We start from the raw sequence: 17,386 nt of genomic DNA on the forward strand, positions 1-17,386 counted from the left end.
GGGTCGATTCAAGACCTCAAAGATGGAATTCGTGAGGCTATCGAGGACATAGGGCAGCCACTTTGCGATTCGGTTATGGAAAATTTCATGAAAAGGATATTGTCCTGTATGCGTGGTCGTGGTGGTCATTTGCCTGATGTTATTTTCCACTATTACCGGCATTATAATGAAATAAACATTCGATCACATACATACATTAAAAAAAGGCATTTTTCTTTGAATATCAAAATAACACCTCTTTTGGAAACCCCTTTATAATAATGATTTTATTATGATTATTTTTCTTTATGATATCAAATTTAATCACATTTAATGTTTATAGATAATTTTGGTTAAACAGCTATCTTAAGTAGAAGACCAACCGGGCGGTCCAGTTTTGTACCATTTTTTCTTGTATAACAGATCCTAATTTTCATACTATTAACGCATGGTTGGATGTTTTCTCTACAACTATTTAAGTTATAAATATTATTAATTTAGAATATTTGAAATAAATGAAAAACAAATCTCAGAGTATTTGAAAGTAGGCTTTATTTATTTAACAATCACAATAAATGTCAATATACTCAGTTGCAGAAAGCGATAAATTTTGAAATGGGAACGTAATACGGTATCATCAACTAATAAAAATTTTAAAATTGCATCGTATCTTAAAAATTTTTTCAAAAATGCTTTATTTCTATGTATTACATTATGTATGGTATGTACGGAAGCTCTGCTCTCACTTGGTAACAGCAATCTCTTGCCAGCAATGTAACACATTGGCTGGAAAGTCTCGAACCTAACACATAGATGGCACTAGTTTTATTGCATTCACCTTTTTTCAGTTATTACTAACTTTAAAAAGACAGCTGTTGAAATTTCATGATATTCTATTCATTAGATTGTAAGTTATTGTGCTAAGAGTGCCACTATTTTTGTTATTTTCAAAATACTGGATAAAAAAAAACAAATCGTGTTTTAATTTTATACTACTTCTTGATGAAAAAAATACCGTTCAAGTGAAATAATGTCTGGAAAGTGTTATGGGGACTCCGTTCCATCAGAAACAACAATAAAACGATGTTTTGCTGACCTCAAACATGGTCGTAGAGACACCGATAATGCACAACGAAGTGGACGTCCAAATGAGGCGGCAACACCAGAAAACATAAAAAAATCCGCAAAATCGTTTTGAATGATCGAAAAGAGAAGTTGTGTGAATTAGGTGACATCTTGAAGATATCAAAAGAACGTGTTGGCTTTATATTACATGAGCATTTGACTACGAGAAGCTCTGTTGAAAGTAGGTGCCATTTGCTCACTTTTAAGACAACGCAGCGTGTTACAAGTCAATCATAACAATGGAAAAACTACATGAATTGAACTTCGAATTGCGTCCACATCCACCGTATTCGCCAAATTTGGCTCTCAGCGACTACTGGTATTGTGGTATTGATATGTTAAAGCGGCGCTCGAATGATTTCGTTGCTCTTGATGGTAATTACGTTAATGAATTTTGAACAAAAAAAAAACGTTTTTCTTTGTTGGGCCCGGGACTTTTCAGCCCATGTGTTATACATGTATAGAGTACCATTTTTTGAAGGAAAAAGAGAAGTAAAATGAAATCATCAGCTCCTTGTTGTATGCCCTAAAGCAATTCCTTTTTTTGTTCTTTGGTTCACCGAAGACAGAAAATAAGCATTCTATTAACTAAAATACTTTGTAGGCGCTAGAACACTTCATCGTTAGCGTGGTAACACCTTTTCAAACTCGGTAACAATCAACAATTAAAGTTTAGGGCTGCTAGTATTTTTTGTTACTTCGCGTTAAATTGTATTTTGCGTCTATATGAAGATTTAAATTCATAAATACGAGTAGTCGTACTCGTACCAACAATAACCAAAAAAACATCGATAAACTTAAACAAAACTTCAATTAATAAAACAAGAAAAACTACAATTTTCTAACGAACCTACCAATGAGTGCTGCGCTAGTTCAAACCGCATACAAATTCTAGGGAAATAGTATTTTTATTTTTCATTTTTTCTTTAGCAAATTCTAATGAACTCAATTTGTCCAGCGCGTACTTTTACCTGCGAAGGTAGAGGCCGGTAACGAACAAAATCACCACCACTGCGGTGATATGGCCACTGCGATCATCAGTGAGCCGCCACAAAAAGCCACTTTTTCGGCCATCAACACCGGCCTACTCGTTCCCTTTAACCACTTGAGATACTTCCATGCTATGAAGTAGCTCATAACAACAGACTAGTGGCAGCTAAGTTTTGCTTTGTTGTTAACAAACAGCCTAGAACTGATTTACGACATTAATTTTTGTGACTACGAATGATGTACAAGTATAAACATACATATGTACGAGTATGTACATATGTATGTAGGGAGGACTCTTGTCGGCTGGTCAAACTGCAGTGGTCACTAACAATCGGTTTGTGTGAATGTATGTATGTATGTAATTGGAAAACTCAATTATGAAAGTATGAATTTATGTGCTTGTATTAGCATTGAAAATTTTCCATTGTTTCCTGTCTGTAGGTAGAATTTTGGTGATACAAATTCTGGAGATGATCATTTGCGATTAGTTTGTATATTCGAATGGGAAAATTAAAAGGCACATGTACGTGCGTAAGTCAAGGAAGCTCATAAATATGTTTAACAAATCGAATCACAAAACTTATGTTAGCTGAGAGTTCCACTGGATGGTGCTAAGGTAAAAATAGAAGATTTATGCTGAAAATTATACTCGTAGTATTGACTCGCACTAATCGACTACATTTAATAATAATGCAAGAGAAAATTGGCCAGTGTCCACCATTTAGTAGCTACCAATAGTCACACAACATATTTTTTATGTCTGCGTCTATGATTGCACATAAAATAAAAGGACACCTGAAAATAGTTAGAGCTAGACATGCTGTTATATGGAAGAGTACCAGAAAATCACAAGAGTCCGTTATGATACCCAGATAAAAAGGAGTTTCTCAATTCTCCTGCTGCCTTTCTCAAAATTGGGCAAATATAGTAACTCCTCTTGATTGGACAAATGTAGTAAATCCTCCAACTAGAGTGTAACTTGGTTTTCAAGTCCTTGCGCGGTTACAAACCTGGCGTTCTCATCAGGAATTGTAACACTTCTTTTATTTTAATGAAGTCAAATACTAATTGATTTGCTTGCTTTTGATTAGTTTGCAAATTTTATGGAACTTAGTTTCATAAATAATTTGAAGTATGTGACAACCATAACTGCGTTTCATACATTCGAACCAATTTTATACCACTTTTTCTGGCGAAACTGATTTAATCTCACTCATAGTACGTCCTGATTATATTTATCAGGTTATACTTGACATATTTCGACAAAAAGGAGTTAAATTAGTCATTCCTAAAAGTGATTGTGTTATGGAAGACTGCATCATCTTACTGTAGACCAGGCACAACCGACATGGGGGAATAAAATTTTGCGAATCACCATAGTGATGTCAAGGGTAATATTCCTTTTCTCGCAGTGCTACACATGTGCTTAGGATATGCTCTGCCTTATCCGAAATTCTCCAGTTCTTAGAGAAATTATTGTACGTGGTTCAGAGCTTAAGCATCATATATCCAATAGTCCAGTATCTCGTTAACTTGAAAATTCTATTTCGCATATCTTAGTAGCTTCTTGATTCTTCTTTCGTTCTCTGAACAAAATGAAGGCGGTATTCAGTAAGTCTCAAGACTATTCGACCTGCTATTATCATGGTACCTTAGCGAATGTGTTGGTGCGTGACTACCATTCGACAGTGCCCATGTTCGAAACCTCGGGCAAGAAATTCTGAATGATATAAATGCTTTTTCGTAAGAAAGCGGTCGCCCCTTGGCAGGCAATGGCAAACTACGCACCAAAAACGGCAGGAGGAGCTCGGCCAAATACCCAAAAAGAGTGTAAGCGCCAATTAAATATGTACATACATATAACTCTCCGTTTCTTCATTTCCTTGACATTATTTTGAGCGGACCACAGAAAATATTTAGTTTTCTCCGAAATTATTTTATTAACTTCGATTCGGTCCCGACGGATTTTTAGAGCTTCATCTGATCTTTGTTTGAGTGTCCACTACTACGGCAATTTTTTAGTGAATAAGTCCACCATGCTTACTACTGTGGCATTAGTTAAATGTTTAGATCTCAGTTGGAAAAACACGAAGTGGTCTGTGGGCTATAAACGATTCTCAGTGCAAGAGTGAAGTATGGTTGGTCCGATTTGGCTTCATTTACATTTATTTCCAGCAACAAAACAACAATATAATGGATATAAAGCAGCCAATTTACTCGCGAAAAGGTAGTATGTTCTTAATTTTTAGTTCATCTGTTTAATTGGATTGTGCCGCTGGTGTGATATTTTTTATCTTCTTAGATGTACAGGTTTGGATCATAGTAGCTTGATTCTTGGAATGCAGCCACTGCGCATACCGCAGTGACAATAAGCTTCACTTGCCCTTATCACCGACTACATCGCAAATACCCCAGCTTAGCGATCACGATATTGCCCTTCATTCAAAAAGCAGGATTGACTATTGGTGAATCGTGAAGCCTTTTTCATGATTTTAAATATAAAAAAAAAACAAGCGCTTAAAAATTTCGCGACGTTTATTTATTGAGCTCTGACAATATAAGGATGAGTATGATTTTCTGAAATAGCTGGAAAAAAATACAATGAGCGAAAATAGTTTGACAAACTTATGCTAATGCTGTTATTTATTGGGCAAAAACAAGGCATAAAAAAAGGTGCGAAGATAGTGGAACTAAGTAAACAGGAGCTCCAGCGAAGACAATAGCGACGTTAGCGGTGACAACAACAACTGCAGTGATGAGAGAGTGTGAATGTAAATTTGATAGCTGTAACGACAATTGGAAGTAAAGGGGCGGCGACGATGAATTATAAAGAGGGGCGCGAACATACTCCCCCCTTGAAAGCATGGCTTTCAATGTTCCTCAAGTGGAGTTGTATTTTCAATTGGTAGTTTGCATACCTTTGCGATGGCCCATCTGTAAACGCCATTGACTGTTTTCACTTTTACTACTCTAACCTTACCATCAGTGCCTGGCAAAGTAGCTGTAATGCGACCCATGGCCTATTTGAGTGGTGGTAAAAGCTCGTCCTTTAGTAGCACTAAGTCAATCACCTTAAGATCTGGTAAGGCAGTATTCCACTTTGAATATTTTTGCAGCTCCTTTAAATAATCTTGCTGCCAACGTCGCGACGCCAGAACTGCTGCTGAATATATTGGATGATTTGATAGCGGCCTAACATAGTTGAACTGGCTATTGTTGGTTCAGGAACGGTTAGAATAGATCCGCCAATAAGGAAATGGACCGGTGTAAGCGAACGAAGATCATTAGGGCAGTGGCGTAACTACAGCATCTGGGTCCCGTGGCAAATTCTTAAGATGGGGCCCTATCAATAAAAATCGTCACGTTGTATTCAGTTTGATTAAAAGAAACAAATTTTATTTCAACAGATGATTTTAATAAACAAAACAAGAATTTAATTTCAATAAGTTATTTATTAAGAAAACTCTTTTTTTCGAGATTTCTGTTCCGCAAAAGTGTCTATAACATCATCGAAGTTATGATCGTTCAGCACTAGCTGTAGTCACAGGAATTGTGAGAAATAACATTAATGCAATGCATACTTCAGGAAAACTGCAAGACATAAAATAATTTTTTATTATTAATAAGTCAGCAAAGTCTCTAATAGGCGACAATTTTTCTATTTAGTCTCTGAAGGTGGATCGAAAACTTTGAATTTCTCTGCCAAATGATTCAGATATGTCTTTTTTATAAATCTCAACAAATTCTAGAGCATTTTTTAATAGATCAGTGTCATTTAAAACTTTTAACGTGGAAGGCTGTAAAACATTGAAATTTGAAACAATTTCATTCATTGGAATGAAACGCGATTTCAGTTGGTCTATAATGATATCCAATACTCGATAAAATATATTCACTCTGAACAAATTTTACGGATCTTCGCCAAAATGGCGTTTTACCTTCCTCTGACGAGTATTAGAAAGTTCAGGGGTGATGGACCATTTTTCAGCTACACTATTTGCTTCCATCTTCAAATTTTCAAATTCATGTCGATACCTTTCCAATACTTCTAGGCAGATTTTCAAACGTTTTACGGCATTTGAAAGATCGGTGGATTTAGACTGAAGTGCTTTAGAGGCTACATCGATAGTAAGTAGGATCTTGCAATGGAAAACCTGTAACATAACAAAATTGTAGTTATCGATCTTCTTTTTGAGTGAAACAGCTTCATTTCTTTCATCTGATTTGCAATTTAACAGGATTGTTTTCGTTAACGCTTTTTGCACTTTTAAAGCAAAAACGGCATCATAACGTCCTGTCCATCTAGTAGAGTTGAATGTTTTCAATGTTATTGAATTTGAAGACTCACTTTCTTCATTAGATATCAAACTTGATAAAATATTCCATCATTTGATACTATGCCCAAGCAATTATAAATTTGTTGAATTGTTTCAAAAAAATTGACCATATCAATAACCTCTCTCACTGCATCATTGAGTACGAGATTTAAATTATGAGCAGCACAGGGAGCATATACGGCATTTGGCTCAACATCTTTTATGAGTTTTTGAACTCCACCATAAGTCCCTTTCATTGTGTTAGCACCATCACATCCTTGTCCTCGACACTTATTTAGGGGAATGTTTTTGTCATTTATGATTTAATAATTTGCTTGGACATTGCTAAGGCAGTTTGATCCTTAGCTTCATGAAATCCCAAAAATGTTTCTTTAATGACAAGTGCCTTAGGGATCCCATTACAATCTTTTTCGATCATACAATAACAGTAAAGTTCACACATTTGATCAATTTTTTAAATATCTTGCGTTGTATCGAATATGATAGAGTACTCGTAGAATGGTGCTTCATTTATTTCATTTATAAGTGCATTTTCTACTTTTAAAACCAGGACAGAAATTAGCTCATTTTGTATTTTCAGACTTAAGTATTTTATTTGGCCCTTTGGTTTATTTAACAACTCTTGCAAAATCGGATCGTATTTTCCTAATAACTCAACAATACTCAAAAAGTTTCCTTTGGAGCTTGGATTACTGCTATCTGCGTTTTCTCTGTGGCCACGAAAGGCTAAATTACATATTGAAAGTGTGAAAGTAACATCAAGGAGCCTAGAAAGTACTTGTCGCCAAAAGGATTTTTCTTTTTTGATCATAGACTCTTGCTCTTCATCGAGTGTTCCATGTAGTCGCCACTGTTGATACGTAAGACAGGAATCCAGATGAATTTTTGATGTCTCGTGTCTTTGTATGCCATCTACAATATATTTCCAATCGTCATAGCCCTCAATCCAAACATTTTGTGATGCCCGATTTGCGAATAACCAACACGATTCACAATACGCACTCTGAAGTATTAAAGAATAGGAAAGCCTACGTTCAAGCTTGACGCCAGACTTGGAAACAATATAGTAATGTTTTTTCTATAAAAGATATATTGTTACTATCTTTTAAAAAAGGGCCATTAGGTCTGCAATGTCCGTTTTCAATCACGAATCTTTTCACTTGATTAGTTACCTCTTTAAAATTGCCCTTATCAGTAACATATGGCGAAGATACAATTTCATGCTAGAATATAATTCACTTTGATTTTTGCCGGTATCTTGTTGTGGTTGTTCTGGATCTGGATATTCTCTGATGTTGGGTGCTGCATCTGATAACACTGGTGTACTTTTAGAAAGCTCCGCTTCTTCACTTCTGGAGCACTGCTCAATCGATTTTTTATTATTTAAATCAACATTTTTCAAATCATTTTTTCTTCAGTTTCCTTCTTTCTCTTTCGTTCTTCGCTCCCACTTATTATTTTCTGGAACTAGACATTTTCATATTTAACTTTCACAATAAACTTTACTTTGCCACCATTTTCATATTCAATAAAATAACAAAATCAAACATACAAATCACCAATCATTAAAATACTCGCACAAAGAATACGCAGTCAGTGAAGCCCTCATAAAGAAATATCAAATCCGGGATTCCCCTAACATAGTGTGGCCAACTTCACCCCCGCAGTAGCGAGACGAAAAAAAAACTAAATGGGGAATTCCCCGATTATTAATGCCCACCCGTGCTGCCAACGTTCCGCTCCAAAATATGTATTGTAGAAACCAATGGATGCATTTTAAAATGAATAAGAACCTGCAATTATCGGTATTTTGATTGACGGTCATAAGTAAGTAAAATTACTCGTCACGCGTGCTTCTCTAAAAATGAATAAACATCTTTTTGTTAAGTTCGGTTGAAATGCTTAACGATTTATTGATTGGATTTTAAGCAGAATTTATAAAAATATACTTTTCACATAAAATAAATGACTCATGCACAATATAAAAAAATCTTGAGCTCGCGGCCTGTTGGCCCGGGGCCCTCTTGGGTCGGGGGCCCGTGGCATTTTGCCACCCTATTGTTACGCCACTGCATTAGGGACACTAGATATTGGAGTTAGTGGCCTACTATTTACTATGGGCTCAGCTTGCCAAACGATGGTGTGAAGTGCGTCGTGTGATAGCACGTTGCAGCCGATAGCGCGACGCAAATGGTATTTAGCAAGTTTCACAGTGCTCACCCACAAACCTCCAAAGTGCGGTGACCTTGGAGGAATAAATTTCCATTCGATTCCCTCGTTTCTGCAAAATTCTTCAACGCTTGTGCTTGTGTTACGAATAACTGAAGAAGTTTTCGTAACTCCTGGTTAGCTCCAATGAAGTTTGTTGCGTTTTCTAAGACAATAACGCGACTTTCCACGTCTGACAATGAAGCGCTTGAGTGTCGCGATGAAGCAATCTGTAAGTGCACAGCCTTTGTAGTAAAGCAGACGAAAACTGAAATGTAAACCTTTATTGGTGAACGACCTCTAATTTTTTGAGTTACTAATAAGGGTCCACAGTAGTCAACAATGCGATGGGGTAACACAGCTTGTTGGGAAAGCTCCCATGAGCATACGAAAGGGTGCGAATATGGCAGCACGATCGGATATTTAGCATTGAAACTTAGGGTCGAGTTCCTTAGTCTTTCTCCAACTCGTATTAGTTGATTATGCATTAAAGGTGACAACGAAGCAAGTCTAGAATTTTTATTAATGAGCTGATTGTTCAAAAGTTTAGAATATTCATCACGAAAACACATTTGCTGAATTCTCCTACATACTAGTTCAAGTGTTTGGGTTATTCTCTCAGGGGTGAACGAAGGCCACGTACCTTTGTGATGAAGCATCTTACATACGTGAAGATACGCAGAAATTTGTTGAACCTATTTATGTATTTGTTTTCAGCAATGATATCTCTTCTCTTTCGTTGATTAAAGCTACTCGTTGCCTGCGTTGCTCAGGTACATCTGGAACAGTGTCGAATGAGGATCTGGGCCACTTTTCTTGACCAAGCTTCAGAAATTGTGGGTCTTGAAACAAAAGTTGATTTTCCCGGATGCCAGCCACTTTTGTGCCACGAGAAACAAGATCACCAGGGTTGAGTTCGGATGGTACATGATGCCATTTGTACTTAGATGTTAATTGTTGGATTTTGGAGACGTGGTTGGTCACAAATACTGACCACCGATTTGGTTCCCCTTAAATCCAACACAATACAATCGTTGAGTCGGCCCAGCAGTGAATATTATTCAAGTTCGGTGAAAATATTGCAACAACGGTTTGTTGAAGCTCGGCCAATAACATTGTTGCACACAACTCATGCCGTGGTAAGCTAATTTGCTTTCTTGGAGCCACACGAGTTTTTGCGCAAAGCAATGCGGACGACATTTCTTTCTCCATACACATCACAATTTACCTTGTACACACACACGTTCTAGTACTGGCATCTGCAAAGGCGGGGATTTCAGTTGTGCTATCCATGGGAACATATCTTGGTATTTGAATGTTGTTAATAACGCCCAGATGTTCCTGAAATGCGCGCCACTGTGTGTAAATATCTTAAGGTACGCTTTCGTCCCAATCTAACTGCAGTTCCCAGAGTTGTTGCATCAGGATTTTGCCGGGGACGATGAAAGGGTTCAGCTACCCAAGAGTATCAAACAAGGCAGCTATTTGTGATAATATAGAACGTTTGGTTGGTTTACGCGGTACTGCTGGTTCATCGTAGCTGAAGAAAAAAGCATCTTTAGAAGGTGACCATCTCAGACCGAGAGTTTTAACATAATCTGAGTCGCCTAGTGTAATTATTTCTTCTCTGTCATCTAAAGGTATGTCGTCGATGATTTTCATGTTGTTTGCAGCAAACTTGCATAGAGGAAAACCAGGTCGTTTAAACAAGACCGTGACTTGCCACATGATTTCAATGACCATGCTCACAGCAGAGGCACCCGTCAACAAATTATCAACGTAAAATTCCTTGAGTGTAATGGCTGAGCCAATCGGAAACTCTTCAGACTCCATTTTAGCTGCTTCCAGGAGGCATTTTCTTGCAAGGTAGGGAGCACAGCTTGTCCCATATGTAACGGTCTGCATTTGGTACAGTTTTACTGGAGCTTGTAATGAATCGCTCCATAAAATACATTGCCTTGGAGCATCAGCGTCGTTAACGAGCACCTGTCTGTACATCTTTGGCTCGATATCGGCTATCAAGACCTATCTGTGACTTCGGAATCGAGTGAGAATCGTGAAAATGTCTTCTTGAAGTGTAGGACCTACTCGAAGCACGTCATTCAGGGATTTTCCATTTGAAGTTTGGCATCACGTATCAAAAACAAATTGTAATTTTGTGGTGCTGCTGTCAGTCTTCATAACGCAGAGGTGTGGAATGAAATGTTGGCCCTGTTTGACGTTTTCGATAACCTTCATGTTCTGCATTTGCTCACACTCGTGTATGAACTCACGATAACTCTTTAAGAGAGAAGGATTCTTTGAGAATTTATATTCAAGTGTGACTGTCTTAATGCTACTGGCTTTTACTTGAATGGTAGGTGGACGGTGAACCTTCCGCTTGTCTGGCACCTTGTCGTAGTGTGCTTGAAGAACTTCACAGGCCAATTCGTTATCGGAAAACAGTTTGTGTGGATTGTTGTAGCCTTCAATTGTCCAAAACTTTTCACCAAATTGTCTAAGGGTATTTGGTTTTCCACTGTTATATATGTTTTATATGTGGGCAACGATGTGAGCGATGATGATGAATTTGTAGTATGCGATGAGTCTGATGGAGCTGTGCCGGAAACGATCCACCCTAGTTTGGTCTTTTGAAGGATGGGATATCTGATGTCTTGACTTCAAAGCTGATGTGTTTTTGTCCAGGTGGCACCTATGCCTGTAACTTCAATGCTTCGTTTGATCCGTGGAAGGCGAAGATGTTGTGCGATATGTTCTGTTATGAAATTGAGCTGTGATCCTGAAAAAGTGCATGAACAATAAGTGACGATCCCGATGAATTGCACAAGTGAATACGGGCTGTAGCAAGAATGACATCGCAGTGGATCTGCTCTGCTTTGACTTGATTGCCATTCTCGCTTTTCGGACCACTGGTGTTGTTGTTGCGAATATTCGGTATAGCACCACTTTCATTATTTCTGTCTAGCAGTGTATGGTAACTATCGTTACATTGCTGACACCTACGGTTGGACAGGCAATTGCTTGAAGTGTGGTTCTTACCCAGGCAATTCAAACACAGGCTAAAGCGCTTCACAAGAAAATATCTATGAAATGGGTCCATGTTAATGAACCTTTTACAACTGAAAGGGCTATGGTGACGGCTTGAATCACATAACAGGCACCTTTTGTGTGAATTCGCAACTGCCAGCGTGTATTTGTTGCTGGTTTTAGGCGAAGGTTTTTTCATCAGGGTTGACAATTGGTTGGCTGCCTTGTTGATTTCAAGCATGTTGAATGTTTGGCAGCGACGCTCAAGAAATGCAGCAAGGTCTGCCCAAGTTGGTATTTTTAAAGGTGATAAACTTCTGCAATTCCAGTTGTTTCCCCGATTTGTTCCGAAGTTGCTAGTGACTGCATTGCCCGAAGATTGACGTTGATTGTGTCGATGAAGTTGCGAACCACAACTCAATGACGACAAATTCGTGACGTCACAAATTTGCTGCTTGTGTGACTGGAAGATTAAACGGCTATTGTTCAAACGACTGACTATGAGGTCCAGCGCCGTATTATAGTTTTTGCTTGTCACTTCGACTGATTGTATTAGTCACGAGGCTTCGTCAGTGAGACACGACCTGAGGTACTGAAATTTTTCAAACTCTGTCAAGTCTTTGTTATTGTGCACAAGAGTGGTAAAGACAGTATAGAGGTCCAACCACTGCGACTGTTCCCCGCTGAATTCCGTTAACTGCAATTTAGGCAAATTGGTGCGATGTGTAGATTGCCACTTATGTGCTGCTCATGTGACTAAGCGGTTGGACTCTTTGCAGTTCTTCTAATTGGTCCAGTATTGCGGCTTTTGCTTCGATGTAAGTATCTTCAAAAGTCACACGATAGTCGTCATTTAGTTGAGATTCATGCAGCACCTCTAATTGCGTTTGTAATGTTTGTAATATTTAAGACAAATTTTATTAGAATTATGTTTACAGACCTGCCGGCAAAGACATCCATTTCATTTAGTTTTTAATAATTATGAATAACACAGAAAACACAGGGTTGTATGTCAAAAAGTATCGTTATTATTTAGGATTATTTTATAATCTCAGATATTGGGAGAGAAATTTTGTAGGGGAAATCGCGCTTTTTAATTACGGATTTTCAGTTAAGGTACTTGACCACCTTGGAAAGCTAAAAAGTACAACATATTCAATAATTTTTTTTTTTCATGTTCTGTATAATATATTAAAATAAATTTTTTTTTTTAATTTTTATTTAGAGCTTATATAATACAAAAAAAAATTGATTTATTAAAATTTCTTTTTTTAACATATATCCAGGAGGCGCCAAAGTCGAGGCCTGAAGAAAATCATGTCTTGCGGCGGACAGTTAATCTTAGAAATGGTAATTCTAAAACAAAAGAGAGAAACAAAATTTTCAAAAGGAAGGTTCCTTGCGTGAGAATTTACCACAAACTGACAAAAAAAAAAAATAATAATAAAATGGCGGATGTTTGAAAAAAAGTTAAGAAAACACCCCTGTTTTTCACAATGTTATGCTTAAAAAGCAATACTTTATTAACTTTTTTTTTTGCAAAATGTGGTAAATTGGCATACAAAACATCTTAACAAATAAAACAAGACCAAAATCATTAAAATCGGCTAAGCAGTATCGGAGATAAAGTGTCCGCCATTCGAAAAAAAGTAATTTTTGGAAAAACGCGTTTAAAGTTAAAACTTGCTATTTTCTTTCCGCTGAGTCAGCAAGTAATGAGTGCAGGATGCGCCTGCACATTTTCACTGATTTCACTTTGTTAGAATTCGAATTTAAAAAAACAGTTTCAGGTGATGATTTTTAAAAGTATAAGGATTGAAAAAATGTAAAAAAAAAAATTTAATTTTTTGAAACTTATAAGGTGGTCAAGTACCTTAAGCACGAAAAAGTAGATCTCTACTGACATATATGTGAACGTATTATTAGTTAACGACCGATATGCTAGGGTCGTTAGATAGGGACATTTTTTCCATTAGCCGTCTTCGATTCGCCATGCGTTAGCCAGAGGGGAATAGATGAAACAACTGGTATAAACAAGCTGACGTTGGCAGCATCGTAAAATTGTCATTTTCTTGGAAGCACTTAATGAGTAATAGTGATGGAGTTTGCCTAAATCAGAAAAGAGAGTTAGCAGCATTGCCTATATCTATAGTATGCAGTGGGTTATACCAGCCTTATGAGCTCTGACCATATTTGCAGTGGCGACATGTGATAAGGATCAGGTCGTCTGTCTTTAACCATCTTATGAACGGATCAAATAATTTTCATCATACTTTCAGGCGGAATGCTTTGAAAAGCAATGCTATTACACACAAATTTGTGAAAACCAAAATAATTCAGTGCTGTCAAATCATATGCCAATTTTTATTCCTTGATTCATTTGCTAAATAAATACTTCTAATCAAAAAGTTGAAAATTTTGATTCGATTTTCGCAAATCACGCCTGTACATGTCCATCTAGTAATTATTGTGATATTTATAAGTATTATTATTTAGTGCATAGTTTTGACAAATTTATTATGCCAAGAGATTTTCATTTCGATTTGTGACTAATCAAGACTTTTCGCACATTTTCTGAGAAGTTTTTAGTATACGAGTATTGTTAGTATATTGAGGGGCAGCCGAATTTAAATCAAGAAAGCGCGGATATCGCTTTGTAAATGTAAAGGAACAATAGAGAGGTATACTTTTATGAGCTTGATGAAGATAAATAAAAAAGAATTTTGTATTATTCGTTTTGTGCATTGGAAAATATGAATATATGTATGTATAGTATGTATATTATTCGAATTGATATTTATTAAAGTATCTAAAAGTTGTTGTTGGTTGTGTGTCCTAAGTATCAATATGCAGACTTGAATACTCCTAGGCCGTAGAGTTTTACTGCTGAGTGTAAATTCATACATACACTGATGGACAAAAGTCACCGTTATTTAGTATCTAGAAGATTATAACATCTCCCGCGCCCAGAACATAATGGAAAGATAAAAAGTAGTATATTTAACGAAAACTATTATTTATTTAAATTCTGTTTCAGTTTAAATATAAGGCTAATTCAAGAAGTCTATAAAAAGTGGCATATGATGGCTGCTGTGTGCATTTCTGGTGGACAAAAGTCACCGTCATTTAATGAAGTACTTAATCAATTTAAGTGCTAATATTATTTTAGTATGATGTGTGTTTGCCGTTATTTTTGATGACAGCTTGCAATCTTTTCTGCATCGAATGAGCCAGTTTTTTGGTAACATCTGGGCTTATTTTCTGCCATTCCTGTAGCAGCGTTTGCTTAAGCATAGATTTTGAGGTAATGTGATGCTCCCGAATGCGCCGATCTAAATGGTCCCATAAATGTTCTATTGGATTCAGGTCGGGTGACTGTGGTGGAGTTTTCAAGGTATGGGGAGTGTTGTACAAGACCCACGAGCGAACTATTTCTGCGGTGTGCTTGGGGTCATTGTCATGTTGAAAATAATAGTCTGATTCAATGCCAAGCTTTTGAGCACTTTTTTGGAGATTTTCTTTAAGGATATTCAAATAAAGTCCTTTGTCCATTATTTCATCGTTAAAGACGAGCTCTCCGACACCAGCCGCCGACATGCATCCCCATACCATGACTCCAGCACCACCGTGTTTCACAGTTGTTTGTATGTGCTTCTCTGCTAATGCATCACCCTGCTTTCTCCACGTTAAAACACGTCCGTCTGATTTATATATGCAAAATTTACTTTCATCAGAGAAGATAACTTTTTCCCAGAAATCTATTCCCTTGCTTAAATGCTCTTTTGCGAAGGAAAGACGTTTCGTTTGGTTGACCTTGCTGATCTGTGGTTTTTTTCTGCATACTCTGGCGTTATAACTAGCGGAATTCAGCGCCCTGCGCACAGTACGTGGGTGAACAACTGTACCAGTGCTTTCCTTGTCGATGCAGCAATTTCTGTTGACGGAGTTTTTGGCTCTTTTTTAACTATTTTTATTATTTCACGCTTTTCACGTTTAGCTAGTGCCGCCGGTCGTCCACTCCTTGCCAAATATTTGCACTCTGGTTCATCTTTAAATCTTTTTATTATTCCAGTAATAGTGGTGCGTGGACGATTTACTAATGAGCATATCTCCCGAATGGTCTTGCTTTGATTGTACGCATTTAAAATAATTTTTCTCTCTTCAATTGTGGTTTCTTTCCTTTTTTGATTCATTTTTAACAATCACGCCGCGTCAGTAAAACTTTTTAATTAAGTACCGTTATAGAATGTATACAGATCAGTCTTAAAGCTACCATACTAAACGAACTCACTGAAAAAAGGAGCCAGATTGGCTTAAATTTTGGTTAAAATTATTTTAAAATGCAAGCCGAGCTAACGTGACGGTGAATTTTGTCCTCCAAAAAAGTGACAAAAATATTTTATTTTTCATTTTTCCAAAAATGGGCTAGTAAGAGAAAGATATTTAAATTAAAATAGAAATTAAATAAATCATAGTTTTTGTTAAATATGCTACTTTTTATGTTTCCATTATATTCTGGGCACGGGAGATATTATAATCTTCTAGATACTAAATGACGGTGACTTTTGTCCATCTGTGTATGCACATATTTCATTACTCCCTATTTCACTACTGTACTACGCAAGTAGCAAAAAAACAAAAACATTAGCAATCTGTTTGGCAACCTAGTGAATTGTGTGTAGCTACTAGCTACAGATGCGAAAATGCTTCTTCAAAGTAACGGGAATATGACGGTCCCCCTTCTGTACCACTACGATTGATTACATATAGATATACAATATATGTGTATGTGTGAGTTTGCTGCAAATGGTCCCAATGGAATATTGGAAATACAATGCTACCGCACCAATGCCATACCAACACCATTATGGTGGCTTCCAACGGAGAGTACGTGCATATATATATTTCGATATAAACAATTTCTCTCAACTGGTTATTCGCTCTCTCTATCCTTTGTAGATTCAGTCAAACAACTTTCGGAGAGCGCACTCACCTTTAATTAATCAAATCTCTTTGTACTTGGCGTCCATCCCTTAATACTAGATTGGTCGACGTGCACCTAATTATGATCAAGATTTTTCAATTGTGTGTTGTTTACTACTGCCAAGTCGAATCTATACGAAGTGTTGATACGAGAGCAGCTCATTTTGTTGTTGTTGCTTTTCTTGTTTTATTTTTTCATTCTGGCTGAACTTTTGATATTCAAACCACCAGCTTTAAAATCAAAATACATGTATAGATTCACCTTAAGATTGCGTTCATACAGGACAACTTGTTTTGCTTCATCTCGTAACTTTTGGAACAGGGTGAGACGAGAAAAGCTGTTCCTGCTCGGTTACTTTCTGTGCTCGTTCTCCTCAACATCAAAAGAGAATTCATAAAGTTGAAGTAACACAAGTTTCCCTGTATGAACGTGCTCTAACTACCGCCCAAGGTGTATCTATACAAGGTGATAGCAGTTGTACAAAAACCAAAAGTTACATGTATTTTGTTCTTGTGTCTAACGATATTTTATAACGTTATAAAGAATCGTACGAGCCGCAGAACTTAATCGCTCAGGCACAATTTTTTATAAGAGCGTACAATGCTGGCGTATGCCGATGATATTGACATCATCGGCCTTAACAACCGCGCTGTTAGTTCTGCCTTCTCCAAACTGGATAAAGAGGCAAAGCGAATGGGGCTGGTGGTGAACGAGGACAAAACGAAGTACCTCCTGT

This window comes from Anastrepha obliqua, chromosome 3 (genome assembly GCF_027943255.1).
Source record: "Anastrepha obliqua isolate idAnaObli1 chromosome 3, idAnaObli1_1.0, whole genome shotgun sequence".
Lineage (NCBI taxonomy): Eukaryota > Metazoa > Arthropoda > Insecta > Diptera > Tephritidae > Anastrepha > Anastrepha obliqua.